The 24,008-nt window shown below is 42.4% G+C and overlaps 1 long non-coding RNA gene across 1 annotated transcript; it reads left to right on the forward strand.

The window, feature by feature from the left end:
- Nucleotides 1-202: 202 nt before the first annotated feature.
- On the forward strand, nucleotides 203-22,245 carry LOC138847918 (uncharacterized). Its single transcript, XR_011385793.1, has 2 exons — nucleotides 203-9,508; nucleotides 13,979-22,245. It is a non-coding gene; the product is annotated as an uncharacterized lncRNA (long non-coding RNA).
- The last annotated feature ends 1,763 nt before the right edge of the window (nucleotides 22,246-24,008 follow it).

Here is a 24,008-nt window from a genome sequence, read left to right on the forward strand (position 1 = left end):
AAAAAAATCATCTATTATTTTTCACTTTATGTTTCTGTGTGGGAGCAAACTGTTGAAATCCTTACTTAATGTATACTAAGCTGATCTTCTGTATATTAAGATAATCAAAAATGAATCTTGATGTGAATGGAAGGGGAGAGGGAGTGGGAAAGGGGAGGGTTGCGGGTGGGAGGGACGGTATGGGGGGGAAGTCATTGTAATCCATAAGTCGTACTTTGGAAATTTATATTCATTAAATAAAAGTTTTTTTTAAAAAAAGAATCCAATAATAGTAAAATTTCAAAAAAAGACAAAAGTGATGATATATCAGTATACTGATAATAGTATTTGTAAGGATGCAACATACGCTAAAATAATATTCCTATAGGTTTGAAGGCATATTGGTGATAATAGAATACCTTAACCTAATGTGTTGAAATAATTAATTTTAATGATTACACTCATTCTAGTCTTTTTTGAATTCATTCATAGGCTAGACCTAGGGCTAAAATGGAAACTATAATTAGTTCTATGGTAAGAGCAAGTGTTAGGTTTTTCTGTAGTACCCATGGCAGGGGAAGTAAGATGGTAGTATCTAGGCTGAATAGAAAGACTGTAATGCCTAAAAGAGAATTTTATGGATAATGGCAGTTGGGCAGAGGCTATAGGATCAAATCTAAATATTGTATGGACTTTATTTTTATGTAAATATTTAATTGCTACGACCAGATTATGGTGGTTCCAAGAAATAGCACTACAGATATATGGATTGTCAGGGAGAGAGTAAGTTTCATTATTCTTTTTCAGGTTAAAACTGAAGCTAATACATTGGAAGCCAGTAGCAGTAGTTAACATTAAAAGAATAACATACATAACATACTTATGATCCTCATAAGTAAAGAGAGATGTGTAAGAATAATCAGACTGTGTCCACAAAGTGTATCAGGCATCAGTTTCAATGTCAAAATGATGGTTTCATATAAAATGAAATTTTAATTGTTATGAGAAAGTAAGATCTAAATTACAAATAGGCCATGGAATCCTGTGGTTGTAAAGAATGTTGATCCATACACAACCTCAGAGATGGTAAAAGATATATTGAAATATTTTGGGGCTGGTGTTGCGGTGTAGTGGGTAAAGCTGCCACCTGCAATGACGGCATCTCATATGGTCACCAGTTTGAATCCTGGCTGCTCCACTTCTGATCTAGCTCTCTTCTATGGCCTGGGAAATCAGTAGAAGATGGCCCAAGTTCTTGGGCCCCTGTGCCCACGTGGGAGTCCCAGAAGAAGCTCCTCTCTCTTGGCTTCTGATTGGCACATCTCTGGCCATTGCGGCCAACTGCGGAGTGAACCACCTTTGGAAGGCCTTTCTCTCTCTGCCTCTTCTTCTCTTTCTCTGTAACTCTGACTTTCAAATAAATAAATAAATCTTTAAAAAAAGAAATATTCTGTATTTTGTAGATGTAACATCAGCTCCAAGTTTGATTATAGTTAGTGTAGTTTGTATGTTATTTTTGTTTTCTTCTATGAAACTTTAGTGAGCTCGGGTAATTGGTACTCCTGAGGTTAGTGTGTTTAGTAAAGATAATTCTAGTAGATTAGGGCACAGATGCTTGTTGGTAGGTTGTAGCTTTAGGACTAGGCATAATGGATAGAAGGCTCAGAATAATCTTGTAAGGGCAAAAAACTGCTGATAGAATGAAAAATTTCATATCTTAATCCTTTTTTGAAAATGGGATTATGATGGCCCTTAATTGTGTTGCTCTCAGACTATATATCATCATCCTTGGTATATTGTTATTATTTTAGTTCCTAGGCTAGGAATGGTAGAATAGAAGAATTAAAATGGAAACCTATCATGAAGCTGTATGATAGAAACAGAGCTAACAAGGGGCTGGTTTTGTCATGCAGCAGGGCTAATCCTCTACCTGCAGTGCTGGCTGGCATCCCATACGGGTGCCAGTTCATGTCCTGGCTGCTCTGCTTCCAATCCTGCTCTCTGATTCTGAAATGGGGAAGCAATGGAAGGAGGGCCAAATCCTTTGTTTTCTACACCCATGTGGGAGATCCAGAAGAAGCTCCTGGCTCCTGACTTTGGTTCAGCCCAGCTCTGGCCATTGCCATTTGGGGAGTGAACCAGCAGATGGAAGAACTTTCTCTGTCTCTCCCAATTGGTAATTCTACCTCTCAAATTAATAAATAAATAAAATCTTTAAAAAAAAAGCAACAGACCTGGCAATGCCCTCTTTTGTGATTGGAGCTGGTGTTAATTATATGATAGGCATGAGTTTGATGGGTCATTAACCATGAGAGTGGAAATATGGATGCTTGGATTGGGGTTTCAGTGAGTTCAAGAACATCTAGAATTAGAATAAATGTGATTATAGCAGTTGCAGAACTGATGCATGTCAAGATTAGAGGCCCTACCAATACAATGTAAGTGAAGAGCTATAATGCTAGCTGTTAATTGGATGGCTAGAGGTGTGGATTAATAGATAGGCTAGTAGTTTCAATAACTACTGTCAAAGGAATAAATGAGAAAGGTGCATCTTAAGGGAGGAAGTGGATGAAATGCTTTGGTTTTATGGCAGAGGTCAGTAATTACTGCTTCTGCTCAAAGAATGATAGCTAGTTGTGACAACTGATATTTGGGTTGTTTGTGAGCATGTACAAGGTAACTGTCCTAGTTCATTTGTAGAATCACAGAATATGAGTGAGGTTAGTGTTAGAGACCTGGTTCATACTTCAGTGCTGTCATTCACTATTTAGGAATGAGTTGCACCCATCACTGTTAAAGGTAGATGAATTGATTGTTGGCTGGGCAGCTGGGAGATGGGAATAAAATGTTAAGGGATAAGATGATAATTACGATGTGGAATCCTGTTACTGTAAGGGCAACAAGAAAGGTGACTGCACTTTCATTCAGTTTCTCATGGAATTTCATCATTGGTGATCCACTATATTTTGATGTGTGTTTAAGGGTTAAATATATTTAGAAAATTTTAGTTGAAGAAATAAATGTTGCTAATTTTATTGAGATCATATTAATTAATTACATTTGTGTGTCTAATTGTGGCATTTCATTACTGAAATATTTTTGCTTTCAATATTGAAGTATTAGATTCATAATGATGTAACACAGATATCTGTCAGTTTTCAAAGTGTTTTAGTGGTACTGATTTGAAGACATGGAGATATGGTTGGACCCATACATGTCAGAGCATTTTCATAGTATAGACCAAGTAGGGTAGACGTGAAGGTTGCCTCATGAAAGCATCCTTGGATGGGAATTTTTTTTGAAGATTTATTATTTTTATTTGAAAGTCAGAGTTCCACAGAGAGAGAAGGAGAGGCAGAGAGAAAGAGACGTCCTCCATCCACTGGTTCACTCCCCAATTGACTGCAATGGCCAGAGATGTGCCAATCCAAAGCCAGGATCCAGGAGCTTCTTCTGGGTCTTTCCACACTGAAGCAGGAGCCCAAGTACTTGGGACATCTTCTATTGCTTTCCCAGGTAATAGCAGAGAGCTGGATTGGAAGTGGAGCAGCTGGGACTCAGCAGTGCTGCCTACATGGGGGGCTGGCACTGTGGGTAGCAGCTTTCCCTGCTGTGCCACAGCCCTGGCCCCCGGATTTGTTTTTAGATGAAATGGTGGATCTGGTTGTGAGTGTAAGACATCTTCAGATAAAAGTAATATATGGATTGGTATTTCTGTAGGTATGAGGAATCTATTATCTACTGTGTACAGTAATAATCCTTCTGGTTTTAAATCTTCTAAGGGAGTATATAAGAGCCAAAGTTTAAGTCCCAATTTCTGTGCATTCAGAGCTTCAATATTTTTGGTGTCATGTATCTTTTATGGTTAAGAAGGGTAGTTAATTTCATCTTTCCTATGTATATAATTTGTAAATATGAATGTGCAAATAAGATTTGAGTAATAATAAATAAATGATAAAAGACAATAAATAGTGTTTCTTGGGGATCTGCAGTTCTTTTTATGGGTTAATTTGGTTGTTAGCATAGGTGAAATAATGTAAAGAATTCAATAGCAAGTTAAAAATAAGATTAGGGTGTAGTCATGAAAGTATAGTAGTTTTTCTATAATGGATGATGTAGCATCTTGGAATGCTAGTTGACACAGATATGCCGTAAGGATATGAAAAATGTTAAACTAAATTAACCTTGACAAAGTTATGTAATATTTTTACTTATATTTTTATCAAGGAAGAGTTTTAAGGGATTCGATTCATTCCTTTTTAAAAAATATTTTTTACAAGATTTTATTTATTTGAGAGGCAGAGTTATGGACAGAGAGAGGGAGAGACAGAGAAAAACATCTTCCATCCTCTGATTCACTCCCCAAATGGCCACAGCAGTTGGAGCTGCACCAGACCGAAGCCACTTGTCATGAGCCTCTTCTGGGTCTCCAGTGCAGGTGAAAGGATCCAAGACTTCAGCCAACTTCCACTGCCATCCCAGGCCATAGCAGTGACTTGAATCAGATTTGGAGCAGCTGGGACTCAAATCGGCACCCATATGGGATGCTGGCACTGCAGGTGGCAGCTTTACTGGCTCAACACAATGCTTGCCCCTATGTATTTTTTTTTAATTTTACAGATAGAGTTAGACAGTGAGAGAAGGAGACAGAGAGAAAGGACTTCCTTCCATTGGTTCACCCCCCAAATGGCCACTATGGCCGGAGCTATACCAATATGAAGCCAGGAGCCCGGCGCTTCCTCCTGGACTCCCATGTGGTTGCAGGGGTGCAAGCACTTGAGCCATTTTTCCACTGCCTTCCTATCCACAGCAGAGAGCTGGACTGGAAGAAGAGCACCTGGGACTAGAGCCCGGTGCCCATATGGGATGCCAGCGCTGCAAGTGGAGGATTAACCAAGTGAGCCACAGTGCCGGCTCCCTCTATTTTTTTTAATATTTATTTTATTTATCTGAAAGGCAGAGTTACAGAGAGAAGTAGTGACTGAGAGGGTGATAGGTTTTCTATCCTCTGGTTCAATTGACAATTGGCTGAAGTGGCCAAAGCTGAGATGATCCAAATCCAGGACTCAGGAGTTTCTTCTGAGTACAGGGGCCCAAGGATTTGGGCCATCCTCTTCTGCCTTCTCAGGTGCATTAGCAGGGAGCTGGATCAGAAGTGGAGCATATGGGACTCAAACTGGCTCCCACATGGGATTCCGGTGCTGCAAGCCAGGGCTTTAAGCTGCTGTGCCACAATGCCAGTCCCAGGAGAATTGTAACTATAAATAATAATTATTATACAAATGGTGGTGCTGGGTATTTGAATATAGTAAGTGATTTAATATTAACTATTGTGATGAAATTAGTGGCTCTAAAATTTGTTGAGACACCTGCCAGGTGAAGTGCAAAGATAGTAAATTTACCAAAGCTCCTATATGTGCTAGATTATTGGCTGCAGGTGGCTAAACTGTCTATCCTGTTCCCATATCAGCTTCTACTATAGAGAAAACAAGTAGTGATGAAAATATGGGAGTAATAATACAAAGCAGATTGTTTACTTGAGGAAATGTTAAATCTGGGGCTCTGGACATTGTAAATTTGGACAGTGTGGGCGTATTTGATTGAGTCAAATATGAAGCCATGACTTAGATGGCATACAGTGTTTATATTCTCATGTGCTTTCTAGTGGAATAAGGTGTATTTTGCCACATGTCCATGTTCTTTGAAAGTGATTTTGGATTTTGGTGGGCTTGTACATCATGTGTGACTTTGGGGATATGCCATCCTCAGTACAGGTTTGTGGTTATGTGAGCAGATTATAGGTGGAAATGTGTAGTCGTATTTGGTTGGGTGTCTGTTCTTCATTGACCAACGTGTCTATCCTGACAATACTACATGGGCTTAATTGGTTAACAGAAAAGTGTTGACATGGAAGGCACTTAATTCCCATTGTTTGAAATTGTTTCAGTTAGTGTCTTTGCTTGTCCACATTTGATTTTATTTTAAAAAATGTGCATACCATTTTTAAACTGGGGAAGTTATGTAACTTGCTTTTTCCATTTAATATTTCATCACCTGTGATTTCCCCATTAAAACACAAATGAACTACAGATCCAGAGTATTGTGGGCATGGACATATTGGAATGTATGTAAGGTACCTTCTCTCACAGAATGCCTGAAATCTCCACTGCTCGGAATTCCTTATTATAATGGATAATACTAAACTAGAATCCTTTAAACCTTTCTTTAAATAAACACAGAAATTGTATGTGTTTCTAGGGCACTGTGTAATGGGCTGGCAGCATCCTTTGCACACACTCACTCACAGAGATGATCTCATAGCATTGGCTGTTTTCATGTTGCTTGTTTGTTATGTTTAAATTTCATGTGGTCATGTTCATCCATCATTATCTTTTTTGTCCTCTGGGCTTTGTTTTATGCCTGAAAGCCCCTCTTCAGTCTGTAATGCCAGGATTTGTTCTTGCTGGGAGTGCTAGGGTTTCAATGTGGGTGGCCTAAGACACATGGTTTCTAGTTGTTTCTCAGTCAGTGAGCCAGTCCTCCATGTAGCTACATTGGCCTCTCTAGGCAAGGGAGTATTAGGCAGAGCCAGCTTTGTAATAGGACATAGTGTTCAGGGTCTGGGGCTTTCCCTGGCTTTTGTAAGTCTGAAACATCCTCCTTGAAGTCTCATCCTGGAGGGTTGTCCATCTAGTCTGGTGCCATGCTATACCATACCTATGTGTACTGTCTCCATGGTGAAGTGAGAACACAATGTGAGAGAATGTTCTTAGAGTAGAGGTCCAGTTCCTGCCAGACCTATTGGCACTAGAGATTCTAAGCTCTTTGACTTAGCCAAAAGGTGGTTTTCCTTCTACTGAACACCTTTGGAAAGAATGGTCAGCTCCCTAATGAGCTACCTGCTGCAATAGGTAGTTCAGTGACATGTCCCTGGTGATTGGTGTGGCCATGAATCCATGGCCATTGCAGTGAAGGGATTCCTTGGGTGTGTACCCTCAATATTGCCAATACTGGAGGGAAGGGCCAAATGGACAGTAGACAAAGGAAGTAAATGTGTGTGTGTGTGTGTGTGTGTCAGACTGTGTGTTTTAATGTGCTGTGTGTCTTATTTGTATATGTATAATTTCTTATACATGTGGGATAAGATATCTTTCTATTTTACTTGTTCCTGTGGTATACATGTTGTATGCATTTGTGTTTGTATACATTTGTAGAAATGATGGCATTAATGTATTCTTTTCTGCTAAGGAGTTGAAGCATCCTGGATGCAGGAATACAACTCAACAGGCAAAGGAACCATTTTTGCTATGTTTATAGAGTGGTACAAGTAGTCAGATAGTGAAGCATGTATCTTTAGGAGTTTGTTCAATGTTTATGTACATTTTAAGGTGTATTTTTGCCAGGATTTCCCCAAGAGCATTATTATAGCTATGAATAGCATACAGAGCAGAGCCTGCCAATCATGGGCCAGGAGAAGTGTGGAATGCTGTCTGGACTGAAGTCATATGAGCCTTTGGCTGACCATTGTCCTTCCTGTCCTGGAAATCATGGGGGCCATAAACAACCAAAGAGAGCCTTGGAAGTTCCAAGTTATCATCAGGGCACTCTCACGTGGCAGACCTGTACCACCAGCCTTATGTCATCAGAACTCAGGCCTACATAGACTACCTCCAAGTCAGCCTTAGAACATAGCTCTCTTCATGGGAAAATTCTCCACAAAGAGGCACAACTTCAGTTCGTTTGACATCTGAGTCGCTCAGGCTCATAGCTGATTCAAAGGATGTATTTTATTTTGGTGGACAGAGTGGCCATATTCCCACCAAGATTCAGATTCCTGTTATCAGGGCTGTTTTAGTGAAAAGGCCCTGATTATTGGTGTGCACTAAGGGCCCCTGGAATGGACAGTGAAGGACCTCCAGGTGTGTTATGCTCTAAGCTTGCCAGTGAGGTGTGGAGAGCCCCATGCCTCCTGGACAAATAGTCTAGATACACTACATGTGTGTCTATGTGTGTGTTCCCTGGTATTTTGTGTGTAGTTATTTGTATATGTACATTGTCTTGTTTCAGAAACATGGATTTAATACTAATGGAATTATTTCTCTGCTACTCACTTTGAAGAGATATATGTTTGCATGTATTTTTGAGTGTGTAAGCTCTAGAAAAAATGGCAGAAGTAAATTCCTCCCTTCTGCAATGTCAGATTATCGCATACAGCTCCACAGTTAAAGGAACCATTACCTGTGTTTTGTAGACCAATACGAGTATATATACAATATATACACTTCCTCAGAGGTTTGTTTAATACATATATACATTTACAGATGTGTGTAATGTGTATTTGTCTAAGAGTTTTAACTTTTGTTGTGGCCATCATATGAGTCTCCATCTGTCAATGTTGAAGCAGGGGACTCCTGGAAAGACTGATGGACAGGGGTCTGGGGCTGACCCATGGCCTTGGTCCTGACTCCTGGCTCTGTGCATGGGCAATTTACACATGCACACACCTCCAACAGTTTTGCCAAGTGTCTTGGCCTAGAACTGATGGTCCCTAAGTTAGCACTCTTCTTATGCATCCTCCTGGGCTTTCAGACCAGACATCCAGCCTCTACCTGGTGAAGAATAGCTTTCACATGGGATGTTGTCAGAAAGGGGTGGTAACCAGCCATGGGTCCTGTCTGCCTCTCCAAAGTGGGGGGAGGGTGAACAGCATGTGGACCCCAGTTGTTTCCAAGAGAGTCAGTGAGCTGGCCCTGCAGTTCCCCTGGGCGGTCTTTCTAGGACATGCTGTTTTGGCCAGAGCTGGCTTCCCCAGAGTGTGTAACCTTCAGGCCTGTTCCAATTTCTGGGCCTGAGGAGTCTGCACACATCCCCATTTTGGTTGTGGCAAGACCATCCCTCCAGCCTCATGCCATATGACCTGGTACCCAGGTTTAGTACCTACAAAATAACCTCCCCCAAAACACTGAGTTTCTGAATAGATTTGGGGGAGAGGCCAGGCTTCACCTACCCTTGTCAACCCCTAAGTCTTTGAGTACCATGAGTATTTCAAAATGTGGGTTTTCTTTCTGAAAAAGAGTGGCCATGGTTTTCTTTCTTAGGAAAGAATGGCCAACAACCCACTGATGTTGAGGTCCCTGGTGTCAAGGCTGATGCGCTTACATGTCCATGGTGATTGGTGTCATCCCATGGTCAATGGAAATATCAGCAAAAGGTCTCTCTAGGTGTTTCTGACCCCCATGCTTTCCAGCACAGAAGAGGAGGACTCATTCGCCCCTATGTAAAGAGCTTGAGTGTGTATGTCCAATTTTGTGTGAGCTCTTTGGGGGCTGTGTATATTACTTTTGTAAGCCCAATGTGTTGTGAATGTCATGTCCATGGGTGTTATGGATTGGTTTCTATCTGTATTTATTTCTAGGATACATATGTTTTCATGGTTTTGTGGTGTGCACATTTGTCAATTAAAGGTAGTCCTGACTTCCTACTTCCTTTGAGAGGGAAACATCCTGGAAGGAAGGATACAGCTTCACAAGTAAGAAATGACATTTTCTTTTTTTCTTTTTTTACAAAAGATTTCATAATTTTTTAAAAGGCAGTGCTACAGAGAGGGAGAGGCAGAGAGAGAGAAGAGAGAGGGAGAGAGGGAGGAGGGGAGAGAGAGATCTTCATCCACTGTTTCAATCCCCAGGTGACCATAACAGCCAGGGCCACGTAGAAGCCAGGAGCAAGGGGTCTCATCCAGGTCTCCCATGAGGGTGCAGGAGCCCAAGCACTAGGGCCATCTTCTGCTGCTTTCCCAAGCACATTAGCCAGGAGATGCATCAGAAGTGGAGCAGTCACCAATGCTGTGGCAAAGCAGTTACAGCTACCACCAGCAGTTCCTCCATCCCATATGCGCTCCCATTCAAGACCTGGCTGCTTCACTTCTGATCCAGATCCCTGCTATGACCTGGGAAAGTAGTGGGAGATGGCCCAAGTCCTTGGGACCCTGCACCCGCATGGCAGACCCAGAAGAAGCTCCTGGCTCCTGGCTTTGGATTGGCACAGCTCCATTGTAGCCATTTGGGAGTGAACCGGCAGATGGAAATCTCTCTCTCTCTCTCTCTCTCTCTCTCTCTCTCTCTCTGTGCCTCTCCTTTTCCTTCTCCTTCTCCTTCTCCTTCTCCTTCTCCTTCTCCTTCTCCTTCTGCCTCTCTGTAACCCTGCCTTTCAAATGAATAAATAAGTCTTAAAAAAAAAAACTGGAGCAGCGGATACTTGATCCAGCATCCATATAGGATGCCGGCACTACAGGCGACAACTTTACCCACCACACCACAGTACAGTCCCTCAACATTATTTTTCAAAGTATAGAGGTATTTAAGGTATTTGCAAAGTTATATATGTGTGTCTTTAAACATTCATTCAGCATTTTCACACATTTTCTTAAATACATCAAGGGGAGAATGTGTCCCAAGAGGATAACTTTTGATACCTATCCCTTGCAGCACTCAAATTCCCATTGATGAACTGGTAGTTGTCCAGGAATCTAGTTAGCATGAGGTCCAGGGGCTCATGGCTGATCTAGATGCTCAATCTGTCTCTCTCTTCTGATCTTAGATTATGCATAGACAGTTCACATTCCTGTGCCCTCCAACAAGGGAGATAACCCACTCACCAACAGAAGGTCCTTTATTGGACTCATTCTTGTGCTTCTATGTGGTTTTTCATGCTTTATTCTCAGCCCTGATGTGGGGATTTGTTGTCTCCCACATGTCCCATTTGAATAGCCAGTAAACAAGCCACAGGTCTATAATGCCCCTCCAAGAATATGTGAGGCTTAACATGAGTGGTTTCCAGGTATTTCCAAGGAAGTTACTTCTCTGGCCCTCCTGCTCACTGTGTCTAAGGCTGTAGCTCATGTTCCATCTACTTTTTAAAATATTTATTTACTTAAAGTCAGAGTTACAAAGATACAGAAGGAGAGGCATAGAGAGAGGTCTTCCATCTGCTAGCTCACTTTCCAGATGGCTGCAATAGCAGAAGCTGTGCTGATCCAAAGCCAGGAGCCAAGAGCTTCTTCTGGGCCTCCCACATGGGTGCAAGGGGCCAAGGACTTGGGCCATATTCTACTGCTCCCCCAGGCCATAGCAGAGAGCTGGATCAGAAGAGGAGCAGCTGGGACTAGACCCAGCACCCAAATGGGATGCTGGGGTTTCATGCCTGGGCTTTAACCCACTGTACAACAGCACTGGCCCGCCATCCACTGTTATCATCACTTCTGGACCTACTGCCTCTGAACTATCCACATCATACACAACTGCATCAGGAGGCCAGACCAATGCATCCACTGCATGCCATGCACATGTTTCTGAAGTCACAGGCACGCACCGTGCCATCCATGAATCCTGCCAATGAATGCCTGGACTGTTTGGAGACAGATCACCTATACATGCTTGCAGGGTATCAGAGGCTTGAAGAGCTTGTATGATATGAATCTTGTCTTTTGTTCACAATTGATGCCATGAGTGTGTATGTGTGTGGGGTGGAGTTGTGATACAGCTCTGAAGGCCAGCATGGTGGTCCCAGTTTATGACCAGGCTGCTCCACCTCTGATCCAGTACCTTGCCAATGCACCTGGGAAAGCAGTGGGAGATGGCCCAAGTGCCTGGGCCCCTGCACCCATTCGGGAGATCTGGATGAAGCTACTGGCTTCAGCCTTTGGCCTGGCTCAGCCCTAGATGTTGTGACATTTGGAGAGTAAACCGCCAGTGGATGGAATTCTCTCTCTCTCTTTCTCTCTCTCTCTGTCTGTCTCTCTCTCTCTTTCTCTGTGTGTGTGTGGGTGTGTGTGTATGTATGTATGCATGTATGTGTCTCCTTCTCTCTCTAACTCTGCCTTTCAAATAACTAACTAAATCTTGAAAAAGAAAGAAGCAGCTTGGGGGAGGGGCGGTTCAGCCATTCCACCAATGGGAATCCATGGATAGTGAGCAGTAGAACATCCCAGGATACCAGAAGCCAGAAAGATGTTCATTCATGAACTCCTGGTATGTGAGTGTAAGATCATCATTTTATTTTCCAGGCTGTAGTGTGTATATGTGTGTAATTCTTTAATTGCTCAGGAATGGGATTCATGACATTTTATGGATGAGAGTTTTTTCTTCTTTCATATTAAGTTTTTTATGTCAGCAAAGAAATGTCAAAGAATATTTTTGCTTTAACCATATATTTCCAAGATAGTGCATGTAAGGACAACAATGGTGAATCAGTAAGGATGATCCTTGGCCACTCTGTGTCAACAAAAGAGACCATGGTAAGCCTGATGTATATGCTTGAACTTGGCAAAACTCATTTCCGCTGGAGTTATGGGCCTAGGTGGACCTGACCTTTTCTGTACCTCTTTGATAATCTAAGGGATTAAAAATGCATAGCAATCACTAAATAACTTAAAAATTTTTGGTATCTAAAATCAAATTTTTCTGAAATAAGATTGATGTTAAAGTAAATGAAAATTTTTAGTTCTAAACTTAAATGACACAAATGTAAATAAGAAAAAAAAGCTCCAGATTTTGTGACTCAAAACCAAAATATTTGAAAACTTAATAATCCTATGAATAAAATGGTGACCAATAAAAACAGGCTAATCAGTCACTCAGAGAAAATAATTTTGTAGACATAATAGAAAGTAACTCCATAATCTCAAGATTCTGATACCCCCAATATAAAGGAAAATAAATACAGGTTTGCAAAATTGGGGCCTATTGTTTTCTTATATAAGTGGCCTTCCTAAATAGTATTGATAATAAGGTTAAGTGGAAAGAGGGGTTTTCAGAGGGGAAACTCACATGAAATAAGGATAAAATACAGAGCCAAGAAATTAGGTGTCATTTTTTTCAGCATTGCAAATACAATTGAGACAAATATTTCTGAATCCTATATTCATTGACAATTCCCAAAGCCAAATTTTCTATTAAAAGGAACAAAACCAAAATCTTGGTGACATTATGCACAACTACATACAAAAGTACTAAAGGGAGAAATCAGTAATGAAAAGACAGAAAGGACTCTCTGATACATGAAAATACTTCCATCTTTGTGTAATTTGTGTTCTCAGCAGGGTAGTTTACAGGATGAGGGAAAATAGCTCAGACAATGATACCAAGCATGAAAGGACATCAATACTAAGAATCAGGGAAACTCAGAAATGAATGTACAGAACTCAGGAAAAAAGGAAAACGGGAAAAATAACATCACTCATGAAATGCAAACCAGAAGTAACACAGAGACAGATGGTGCCTTTCAAGAAACAGAAGGTGAAAGGGGAAATATAAAGAATAGGTGCTTGACCAAAGATTTCAGAAAATGAGAGAGAAATACTAGAAGTTGAATACAAGCATATGTATGAATGAGATTCCTGGAAGAGGAATACCAATGCAATGATCTAAAGCTAATAATTTTAATTCAAACTATTTCAGAAAATGGCAATATGCTCTCAAAGTCCATCTTCACAGAAAACTTGGTCGTACTTAGAGTGATTGAAGTCATTTCTATTCTAGTAAAATCTGGGAATTAAATAAAAAGTACTCAGGCATCTAGAATACACGGATGAGTAACATAGAAGGGAAGGAAAAGGATCCAGCTTATCTGGGTTAGGAGGGAAAAGAATATATTTAAGATGCTCAAGAAGAAAAGGTTAAGCCAGGAACTGCTTGCTGTGCAAGCTGACATTAGTTAAAAAATGCAATGGCATCCAAGTCTTTGAGAAAGATCTTGGGTGAGATGGACCCCATGATCCCTTCCAGAGGAAGGAACAGACGTGAGACAAAATCCCTAGAAAGTCATTCCTGTAAGGACAGATTGAAGGAGCCAACTTGGCAGTGACTTTCTTCAAGTGAAGACCAAACGAGATTCCTCTTGAGGGAGAGAATGGTGGTGGTACTCACTAGGGTGACTGCTCTCTGATCATTTTAAGTCCTACATTTGCTAAAGGTGTTTTCTTTCCATGTATTTTCTTTGACAGAAAAGCATGTGAAAATCAACTAGTACTGGGTGACAAGAATGTAATGTCAAAGCTACCAGAAGACTGATGAGGCGCATGTGGCTGAAGTTGTGTCTCCTCCTGTATGGTTCAAGTTTCTGATGGCTTGGGAAACTCCAGCTCCTCTGCATCCCAGGACTCCACACTGCAGTCTCCTAAGTTGCTAAAAGTTTCTGCAAAGATGAAACAGGTACAGGGATCAGTGGGGCAGGACAAGGATGCTGTAGGGGTAGGGACCATGGGATGGGTGTGCAGCACTCAGAAGGCTCCTGTGCTCTGGAGGGTAACCCTAAGTCCTGACCTCCACAGAAATCAGGGCCATGGGTCACTGAGGCCCATTTGTGTGGGGCATGGACGTCCTACAATTGTGAATTCCATTAGGCATTCACTTGAGCAGCCTTCAGGGGACATTTCACATGGCATTGAACCTGATGTACAGGAAAGGGGAGATCTCTTGGCCCCTGGGTTTAAAAATCCAAGGCCAGGCTGGCGCTGCAGCTCAATAGACTAATCCTCCACCTATTCCACTGGGTTCTAATCCTGGTCGGGACGCCGGATTCTGTCCCGGTTGCCTCTCTTCCAGGCCAGCTCTCTGCTATGGCCTGGGAGTGCAGTGGAGGATGGCCCAAGTGCTTGGGCCCTGCACCCCATGGGAGACCAGGATAAGCACCTGGCTCCTGGCTTCAGTTCAGCGCAGTGCGCCAGCCATGGTGGCCATTGGAGGGCGAACCAACAGCAAAGGAAGACCTTTCTCTCTGTCTCTCTCTCTCTCTCACTGTCCACTCTGCCTGTAAAAAAAAAATCCAAGGCCCACTCCCCTGGGTCTTATGAGAAGGAGGTTTGATGACACATAATGGGAGTCCTGAAGCTGCCTACTCAGTCCTTACCCCACAGGCCTGGGGCCTGTGACCTGCATGTTAATTATGGACAACTGCACAGAGCTCTTTGGTTTCCTTCCCTAATCATGTAGAAGTTCTTTCTATCCTCCATGTAGAAGTCATTTCAGGGATTTTATTGGCAAGAATTATTCTGTGACATTAACCCAACCATTATTGCTTTACTATATTTGAGCATGGAAAATGTGATGGAAGACATTTCTTTTGAGAGGGCCATGCAGCCAGTGTGTATTTGTGATTGAAGTATAAAATTAGTGCACAAATGAGAACACTATGTTCTTGACACCCTGCTCCAGTCACTCTTCAAAGTGAGTTTTGCCTTAATTGCTGACAATTAAGTTTAACAGGCACATAGAAAAGTTTATATGCACAAAAATAAACAATCAACATGTGAAAACGCATCTATCAACCTCTGAGAATGGAGGCTGAGGGCCCCAAAAGGCCTGGGTAAATCCCCACAGCTCTTGTGTTCTGTGCTGGCTCTTATGTGATGTCAGGTTGGGATGGGTAGCTACAAGGATATAAAGATGTGTACAGTGGGCTGTCTTCCTGGTGTGAAAAGGCACCCAAAGGTGCCTCTCTCTGTCTCACCCTCTTCCTAATCTTCCTGAGTTGGAGGTGGTCAGGGACAACCCCCAGTGTCTCCCCACACCTGTAAGGCTCCCTGTTGACTTCAGGTTGGGTTGGCAGGGACTCACCTTGTAGAGGGAGATATTCAACAGCTGTGGTGGCTCTCCCTAGACACAACACAACTAACAGCCCTCTCCAGAGTCATTTGCCTGCCAATCCTGCTAGCACCTACAGCCTTCCCTTCAGATGAAAGCAAAATTCCTCCTAGCAGCTCTAGGAGCTTCCATGGAATGGGGATGTGCTCCATGGGACCACCTCAGGGCACATCCTTCACTCACCTGTGTGGATCCTGAACATCCATTCATCTCCACTCTCAAGGTCAGGCTCATTGGCAGCCTCTCCACTTCTGGTCTACATTTAGTTGGATCCCTGAGGTGTCACAAAGAATGTGGAGCAATGGAGTCCATGTGACTTATTTCCCTGACCCCCATCTACCTGCTGCAAACTCACATTTCCTGTTCTTCTTGGTCAAGATCCTCAATGTCCTGAATGCTTTGAGTGTAATTCACATCAAGGGAACATGTGAACAGCTGGAAGGAGACCAGAATGAGTTTCTTGAGGCAGGCATTGCAGGAGAAGACCTGTCTGACCTGTCTTGGTGGACAATAAGGACAGATTCAGACTTCTCTGGAGTCCTCCCTTCCACCGAGATTGGGACCCAGCTTGCCTGTCCCCAGGCCAGTTCCCTTGTAGGCCAGCCAGATTGCTCAGCACCATTTCATAGTGTAGTCTGGGGGTCAGGAGTGAAGGCAAGTTTGATCAACTGAGAAAGGAGGGCTGTAGATAGATTGTATCAGCATCCATAGTGCACGTATATCAAGTGCCTAGATCATACCAGGTTCTTCACAATGAGAATCATCAACTCTGGTGAGGAGGGAATGAGGGAGACAAAGGAATAGGAGCTTCTGAACAAAAAGCCAGAGAATCAGAAAGATATGAAAAAGGAAACACTTAACCCCAGATCACCACTTCCAATGGAAAGTTCAGAGACTACCACGTAGCCTTCCATGTGCACAGGAGCAGGGAGTGATGAGGTTGCCAGAGAAAAGAAAAGGGAAGAGTTAGACTTGAGGTGAGGACTCGGACCCCTGCTGCTGGTTGGATGATGTAGGCCAACCTTGGGCCCCTCTTGGGGTTCCATCTCTATACCCCTGTTCCTGGGATTGGATGGCTTCACCTTTGTAATGAGTTAGAGGATCTCTGAACTTTGACCTCTTCCTTGAGCCCTCAGTATCCCATAATACTCACTAGGAATGTCACCTTGTTCCTCCTTGTGTAGCCACTGTCCATTTGTCGATGTGTGCAACACATTGTTTTTCATCCCTCATGTGTCCCTGCCTCTATTTTGACTCATAAATATTGTCCATTTCCTTTGTCCTTGTCGACCTCCACCAATCATATTATTGTCTGCTATGGGAGCATTGGAGCCCAAGATAATGCTATACTGCCACCTGGAGCTGGCATTGTGGTGCAGCAGATGAAAGCGCCCTGTGTGGCGACCACCCCATAGGATCACTGATTGGTGTCCCTGGTTCACCCCTTCTGATCCAGTTCCCTGTTAATGTGCCTTGGAAAGCAGTGTAAGATGGCTCATGCTTGGGTCCCTGCCAGACATTTGGGAGACAGATGGAGTTTTAGGATCCTGGTTCGGCCTGGCCCAACCTTGTCATTGAGGTTATGTAGAGACTGAAACATTGGATGGAAGATCTCTTTTTATTTTTTATTTTTTTTGCTCCAAGTCATAACTTTGCCTTTCAAATAAGTATATAAATCTTTTAAAATATATTTTCATGCACAGCAATATATCTGGAGATCAATTCTAAATGTGGGGAGCAAATGTCCTGGTCTCCTGTTGGGGCCTGAGAAGGTAAGAAGATAACAAGGACCACATCCGTATATCTGGGTTAACCTTGTGGAGTTTGGAAATATTTAATCATCATAGCAATCCCAGGTTTCCTGACCCATTTGAAAAGATGCCCCAAAAAGGAGAGGAAATTTAATTTGTTCAAATTCTGGTAGTGTGCCAAGGAGGCAACAGGGAGTCCACAGCAGGTTTATTTTTGGCCATATGATAAATGGGACTTGCTAGAGTTTTCAGAGAGCAGTGAAAAGACTGGGAAGAAGGACACCAGGCAGGCCTGAGGACAGGGAATCTTCTGGGTCTGCCTAGAGGAGGGAACAGTTCAGTACTGTGTGTTTGGAGATGTACATCTGAGGGGAACAGCGACACACAGCCTTGCTGCCCAGAGGCACTCCACTGAGCCCAGTACGTTCCAAGGGATGAGGTCAGCAGGACCGTGAGGGCCAGTGTGTGTTTCCAGCCCAGAATGCCCTAACACAGATCCTCTGGGAAGCCTGTGCAGCTATGCAGTATCTCCAGTAGCAACTGGATAACAGCCTGTCACAAAGCCTATTCCAGACTTGGGTGAGATGGGGATGCCAAGAGGAACTCAAAGTAATGCTTGGCCATCACAATTCTAGGATGTTGGGGCCTCCCCTGTCAGCTCAGAGGAAGTATTCTTTAACTTGGCCAAACCTGGGGGTGAGAAGTTTGTGTTGTAAGCTGGGAGTAGACAGTGAAGATAGAGCACAAAAGCACTGGTACATGTACTGGCTGTGCAGAGGGGCAGGGTCCACTACTCACTGTCACCTGGCACTTGCTACAGGACTGTGTGGGTTCCAGCCAGTGTGTGTGAGAGACGGTGTCCCACTGTATCCCATGCCCTTCTGCCTTCTGCCAAGTGAATCGAGGATGCAACAAAGAGCCCTTCCTCAGACACAATGGCACCATCTTGATCTTTGACCTGCCAACCGTGAGAAGAAAGAAATTTCTCTTCCTTATTAATTACAGAGTCTCAGGTATTATGTTGCAGTGAAAAGTGGACTAAGATAATGATCAACAGAAAACTCAAACATCTCTTGTCCTGAATATGCAGGCAGTGCTATCCTATCACAATGCAGTGGACTTGATCTTTACAATGGCAAAGCCAGGGATGGTCAACAGCAGAGAAAATGTAAAGTTTTAAATACTAAAGCAAGAAATGATCAGTAAAAATTCAGTTTGCTCCAATCCCATGGGTATATAACCTCTTCCTACTCTATAATTAATGTAAAAAAGAATAAAACAGACGTCTACATGCAATATATTTTTTTCCTCCTGAGTTAATGTGTCCTCTCCAAAGTCCAAAGCAGCAGATAATCCAAGCCTTCCCCTAATTTGACTCTCCAGTCTTTGTGGGTATTGCTCATACCTGAGGGGCTTCATCCTCACTGTTGGACTTGGAAATGCTCTGCAAGACCCAATCTTGAGAGACACAAACACAGACAACATGTGTTCACAGAGAGTCTCGCCTATTCCTCCCCTCAGCCTGATCCCATCTTGGATTGCCCAACATGACCCTGCTCCCTCCTCTGTGCTCTCAGACCCTTCCTTGGCTCTGTGGACCTTCAGACAGACATTGACCACAGCTTCAAGCCTTCCAGTGAAAGAGTGGAGCTGAAAACACTACCTCTCAACATCTCACTTTTCCTAAAACAATGAATGAGGCTGCCTCCAGCCTGCATCTGAAAACCCCAAATCCCAGCTCTGATGTGCATGCTCGTAGATGGATGAGCTGGAGAATGGACCTGTCCCAGGCTGAGAGAGAGAACATTCTGTGAGTAGCTGGAACTAATTGTGCAGGAAGAGTACTTTCTTCAGGAGCTCGTGCTGATTGTTCCTGACTTGATTCAGAGCCCGGGCTGGTAATCGGCCTGGTGTGTGATCCAACAGGGTGTGCACAGTGAGGAGTAGACCTTTCCAGCCCTATGCTAGATCCCAGACCAGGGATATATTCCTCATTTGCCTATGAGACCCTAGGAGGACAGCCAAGAGCCAGGCTGTGGGATGGCAATGTCTGCAGATGACCAACCAGCCCAGGCTAGGCTTCCTGTACACAAGAATGGGAAAACACAGATGGACTTTGGCCCTGGGAACTCTAAGAATTTCCAGTGCTGCTAAGCCACAGAAGTCTTTGGATCATACAAAGAAGCAGCAAGGGTGCATGGACCCTATCATTGCGCTGAGCGTGTACTATGCTGGAGCCTATGCCCCTCCCCACCTCTCCTATTACTGCAGTGTGCTTTAGCTGTGATGGCCCTGAGATGTGGTGGCCCCTCTAGTTTTCCTCTTTCTGTGTGGACAATAATTATATGGCAACTTACAAAATCTTGTTCCCTGTTCAGGCCCCAAAAGATCAGACCTGGAATCCTCTCTGTATCTGGCCTATACCTGAAATTTATTTCTGCTGAGGCATGTACTGTCCTCCTGCAGCAGAGAAGTGGAGACCTGCATCCTATTCTCTGAACCTCACCACAGCATCCTTTATTTCCTTTGGTATTTATATAGACTTCAAACAATGACCTTGAATTGTTTCCTTGGAAATGCCTTATGAAGAAATCTAGAACCAATTTCAACTGGGAAATTCAGCAGGAATATTGTAGGGTACTCCACCAAGGACTGAATTGACATTAGAAGCAGAAATAGCTTTCATTTCTTAATGTAATCAGTTCTTAGTATAAGGCCATAGGGTCAAATATGGACATTTTGTAATGATTAAAACAAGGGTTTTCCATAAAGAAGCATAGAGAAGATCGTGGAATAGGGAGAATGCTTATTGATCTAGTCCAGGAGAAGGTAGTAAAAAAAAGTGGAGATAGTGTAGTCTCAGGAAAGAGTTAGAGAAAAAAATGGCAGAGGAAACTCTTCCAAAATTAGAAGGACACAGTGGACCTACTTGAAGGGCGTGGTCACCCACAGCTCAAGATGCCAGCATCTGAGAGGCTAAGCTCCAGCATTGGAAAGTAAGTGAGATGAGACTGCAGTAGCTGGAGACACTGGCAAAAAGCAGCAGGAAAAGCCTAGAGGGAACAAGGCTTGAAGCCCCATGGGGGAAAGTACACCAACCTAACTAGATGAGAGAAAAAATAAAAGGGGCCATAGAGACACATTTCTCTCTGATCACCTTACAAATGCATACAAGCCGATAGAGCTGGCTCCATTTTGGACATACATAACAGCAGCGGCAGCTTGTGTTTGCAACCAGCAATCAGCCGAGCAGAGAAACCTGACTCTGATGGGGAGTAATAGCAGGAGGCTAAGACCTAGTGACTGTGTGGAACTTCTGAACTGGGATTGTGAAAAAAAAAAAATGAGTGTGTGGGAGAAGTCACGGTGTGGCTGAGACTTTGAGTAGTCTTGGTAGGAGACACCACAAGCTCAGGCGGACCTGGCTAGATGGTGGGAGACATTGCAGGGGAATCTGAACTTACACTGAAGACTGCACAGATCCATTGTGTGGTCCTTGTGACAGGGCAGACAAATAAACCCACTGGGGCTGCCGCTCAGGCACTGATCACCATCAAAGTGAAGAGCTTAGCTGAGTGGAAATACTTACCTTCTGATTAAAAAGAGAGAGAGAGAGAGAGAGAAGAGAGAGAGAGAGAGAGAGAGAGAGAGAGAGAGATTTACCACATCAAACCTGGGTGTGTCACCTTAGGCACGCCCTTAAGCATGAAGAATTGAACAGAGTTCTCTGGCCACATCCACCACAAGCCTCTAGAGATTCACTGAGAGCAGATAGTCCACTTATCTACAGAGTCATAGTACAATGAAAAACGCCACCATGGCAGAAATAAAAGCAAAAGAAGAAGAAGAAACCAATGAGAATTTCCACAAGTGCTGAACAACAAATGCAACAATCCAAGAAACAAGAATAAGGAAGACAACATGATGCTCCCAAAAGAACGTGACACTTCAATACAAGATTATGAAGACAATGAAATAGAAGAAATGCAAGAAATGGAACTCAATACATTGATGATAAGAACACTTAGAGGTAATCAAAACCAAGCACACAGAGTACTGAAATCCATGCAGGATATGAAAAAAAATCTCTCTCATGAAAACTAAATCTTAAGGAGAAATCAAAATGAAATGAAGAATTCAATAGAACATGAAATTGAGATACTGAAGAAAAAACAAAATTAAATGAAGAATTCAATAGAAAAAATAAAAAATGCAGTTGAAGGCCTTAAAAACAGAATCAGTGAGGCAGAAGAGAGAATATCAGACTTGAAAGAGAACAGGAAAGTGTAGAGTCAAACTGAAGACAAGAAGAAGAAATTAGACATCTAAAAAATATTGTTGGGAATTTACAGGATACTATTAAAAAACAATATTTGGGTTCTGGGAATTCCTGAAGGCATGGAGAGAGAAAAAGAATTAGAAGGCCTTTTTAGTGAGATACTTGCAGAAAACTTCCAGGGTTTGGAGAAAGACGTCCACATACAGGAAGCACACAGAACTCCCAATAGGCATGACCAGAAAAGATATGAGCCACCACACATTGTAATTAAACTCCCCACAATGAAGCTTCAGGAAAAGATTCTAAAATGTGCAAGAGAAAAATGCCAGATTACTCTCAGAGGATCTCCAATTAGACTCACAGCAGACTTCTCATCATAAACCCTACAGGCTAGGAGAGAATGGCGAAACATAGTCCAAATACTAAGAGAAAAAAAACTGCCATCCCAGAATATTATATCCTGAAAAGCTCTCATTTGTGAATGAAGGTGAAATAAAGACCTTTCATAGCAAACAGAAATTGAAAGAATTTGTCACCATTCATCCAGCCCTGCAAAAGATGCTTAAAGATGTGTTATACACAGAAACATGGTCATCAATATGAAAGAAAGTAAAGGAAAAAAATCTCTCAGTAAAAGAACACAGAAAGTTCAAACTATATATTAGAAACATTTTTGGGAAAATGGCAGGGCACTATATAATGATTATGGGATCAATTCAACAGGAAGATCTACCTATTATAAACATATATGCACCTAATTACAGGGCACCAGACTATTTAAAAGATATGTTAAGGGACTTAAAGGAGACTTATGCTCCAATAGAGTAGTATTGGGGGACTTCAATACTCACTTTCAGCAATAGACAGATCAACCAGACAGAAAATTAACAAGGAAGCAGCAGGTTTAATAGACACTATAGACCAAGTGCATCTAACATATCTATAGAACTTTTCATCCTATACTTGAAGAATACACATTCTTCTCAGCAGTGCATGGAACTTTCTCTAGGATTGACCACATACTAGGCAAGTCGCAGCAAATTCAAAAGAATCAAAATCATACCATGCATCTTCTCAGACCCCAGTGGAATGAAGCTGGAAATTAGGAACTCAGGAAACCTTAGAACATATGTAAACACATGGATACTGAACAAGATGCACCTGAATGAACAATGGGTCATACATGAAAGAGAAATAAAAAACATTCTGGAAGCAACTGAAGATAACAACACATCAAAACTTATGGGACACAATAACAGCAGTGTTAAGAGGAAAGTTTATAGCAATAGATGCCTACATCAAGAAATTGAAAAGGCACCAAACAAATGAGCTATCAATGCATCCCAAATATCTAGGAAAAATACAGAAAACCAATCCCAAAGCTAGTAGGAGAAGAGAAATAATTAAAATTGGAAAAGAAATCAACAAAACTGAACCCAAAAGAACATTACAAAAGATCAGCAAAATGAATAGTTGATTTTAAAAAGAAAAAACAAAAACAAAAATGACACACCAATTGGCCCAAATAACCAAAAAGTGAGAGAAGACCCAAATCGATAAAATTAAAGATGAAAAAAGTAATGTAACAACAGACACCACAGAAATAAAGAGTCATCAGAAATTACTACTAGGGGCTGGCATGGTGGTGTAGCAGGTAAAGCCACCGCCTGCAGTGCTGGCATCCTATATGGACGACCTGGCTGCTCCACTTCTGATCCAGCTCTCTGCTATGACCTGGGAAAGCAGTAGAAGATGGCCCAAGTCCTTGGACCCCTGCACCTGCATGGGAGACCTGGAGGAAGCTCCTGTCTCTTGGCTTCAAATCAGCACAGCTCTGGCCATTGCAGCCAATTGGGGAGTGAACTAGTGGATGGAAGACCTCTCTCTCTCTCTCTTTCACTCTGTGTAACTCTGACTTTCAAATAAATAAATAAATCTTTAAAACAAATTACTACTAAGAGTTGTATGCTAACAAACTGGGAAATCCAGCAGAAATGCATAGATTCCTGGACGCATACAACCTACCTAAATTGAACCATGAAAACATAAAAACCCTAAACAGACCCATAACCAAGTCAGTAATTTAATCAGTAATAAAGGCCCTCCCAAGAAAAAAAGCCCAGGACCGGATGGATTCACTTCTAAATTCTACCAGACATTTAAAGAACTAACTCCAATTCTTCTCAAACTATTCAAAACAATTGAAAGAGAGGGAATTCTCCCAAATTCTTTCTACAAAGCCAGTGTCACCTTAATTCCTAAACCTGAAATAGATGCAGCAGAAAAAGAAACTTACAGACCAGTTTCTCTGATGAACATTGACACAAAAATGCTCAATAAAATTCTGGCCAATAGAATTCA

This window comes from Oryctolagus cuniculus (genome assembly GCF_964237555.1).
Source record: "Oryctolagus cuniculus chromosome 17 unlocalized genomic scaffold, mOryCun1.1 SUPER_17_unloc_3, whole genome shotgun sequence".
NCBI classification, from domain to species: domain Eukaryota; kingdom Metazoa; phylum Chordata; class Mammalia; order Lagomorpha; family Leporidae; genus Oryctolagus; species Oryctolagus cuniculus.